Source organism: Echinops telfairi, unplaced genomic scaffold (assembly GCF_000313985.2).
Source record: "Echinops telfairi isolate 266 unplaced genomic scaffold, ASM31398v2 ScPeMD7_7468;HRSCAF=8506_0, whole genome shotgun sequence".
Taxonomy (NCBI): Eukaryota; Metazoa; Chordata; class Mammalia; order Afrosoricida; family Tenrecidae; genus Echinops; species Echinops telfairi.
In genome coordinates this window covers 60,417,802-60,419,752 of record NW_022111369.1, presented here as the reverse complement: position 1 = coordinate 60,419,752, position 1,951 = coordinate 60,417,802, and positions in this window count along the sequence as shown.

Below are 1,951 nucleotides of genomic sequence, written 5' to 3'. Positions count from 1 at the left end.
TTCAACATCTATAAAACTGCAAAGCACTGTGGGAGGAAGAGCCCCAAGTCAGAGTTTTATAATGGTTTTATAATCTAGTTTATATTGTGGGATTTTACGAAGCAAAGGCAACTTGAGATATAGGGACTATTGTTGTTAGAAGTCTTGTTAGAAGATCTGTACAAAAGAAGAAAACCTGCCTGCTCCCTTGCCACCCTCAGTTACTGTTACTTTTGAACTCAACACTATTGCACCCACCTTGCCATTCTAGTTTGTTGAGCAGCTGCCTCTTTTGCATGGTTCTAACACAACACTTAACAAAACAACACATGATGAAAATCAACAATAACTTGACCTTTGTGAGGTTCAATTTGGGTTATATGGAATAGGTTTAAAACTATAGTGAAAGGGCTAGTGGGAAAGACTGCTTTTTAAGAAGAAATCATTACCTTTGAATTTGAGATAAAGCAACTAAGACTAAGTAAGACCCATCCTCTGTTACTAGAATACAGGGGAAAGACTTTTGTGATAAGAAGAGATAGTCTACGAAGATATGCATAAGAATTGTGGCATTCATGAAAGATAAGTTTTCTTAGGGCATAACAATTAAGTCACTCACTGCTTGACTTCCAAAATAAAACATAAAACATTTAGTAGTAATATAAATAGAGATGTAATGGAGATCTTAATGGAGATTGACTCCAAGAAATGGAAAATTGGAAGATACAGTAGGAAGTGAAGTGTTCATGCCAAGTAAAAGATGTTTAGCTCCCCTAGTTGCAAGGTTTTAAATGGCATGCTTTTTATCTTTGTGAATTTCAATTAGGCTCTGCAATGATGAAGTCAGGAAGGGAATGTTAATGATGGAGGAGAAAGCTGGGTGGTACTTTATTCTTCACAGAGCAGCTGAACAGAGCAAATGCTTGGTTAGGTTGTAGTAAATTCAATCCTCATTCAGAGAGTGGCGATTAAGAGGTTAAAAAGGACAGCTTGAAAATATTTACAATGTAAAGATTCTGACTCACATACCCTTCAAAGTCAAGCTAAATTTTACTGTAGATTTAGTGGCTGCTGTTATGAAAACTGCACTCGCTAAGAAAAACATCTGAATTTTTGGTGCATACTAACAAAACTGACGTGTTTGGCACATAATGATTCTGAATATATCAGCGTTCTGATCTTCCCTCCCTCCACCTTCTTCTTAAAAAGGTGTCTAATGTTTATAACTTCTGGAGGAGATAAACATCTGCTCCACTTTGCTTTAGGAAAATTTGCATAATACTCTGTTTTATGTGCAGTACAAAGGAAAAATCTCTCTCTCTCTCTCTCTAGTTCAAGTTGAACATTTGAAATTTTATCACCTCAGATAAAAAAGAAGGGAGACTGATCAAACATACAATGATGGATGCGGAACAATGGCACTGGTATTACAACAGGTCCCTTTATGACCAGAAAGCACGAAAGGGAGGCCATCTCAACCCCAATACAACCCGCTTCACTCCATCCCCCACTTCCACCCCCACTCCCACTACACACACACGAATTATACACGAATGAATTGAAGAGTAGGTTCGCTTTTACTCTACGGTAATGTAAACTTTTTAGAGTTTCAGCACCAGGGAGAGAAGATGCTTATGCAAAGATGATGGGCAATGAATTGCTGAGCGGGAGCTCAGGTTTTAAGAGGTGTATATGCTGCAAAAGCACTTTACCAATCACCCCTCTGCGCTATCGCGGGGAAATGGGTCCGGCTGGCAGAAGTCGGGTACACTGAGTGGGTTACATCAGGAGGGCTCAGGAAACCCGAAAGCAAAACGGAAAACAAGATAGAAACTCCCTGCGTCTGACTCCACACCACATGCGTTGAACTTGGCCTTGCGTGGAGGCGCTGATGACTCAATCCGGGCGTGCTGAGTGCCTTCGCCCCCCAGCGGGAGCGGTCCCTCTTTACCTCTTCCCTCCACGGCCGCGT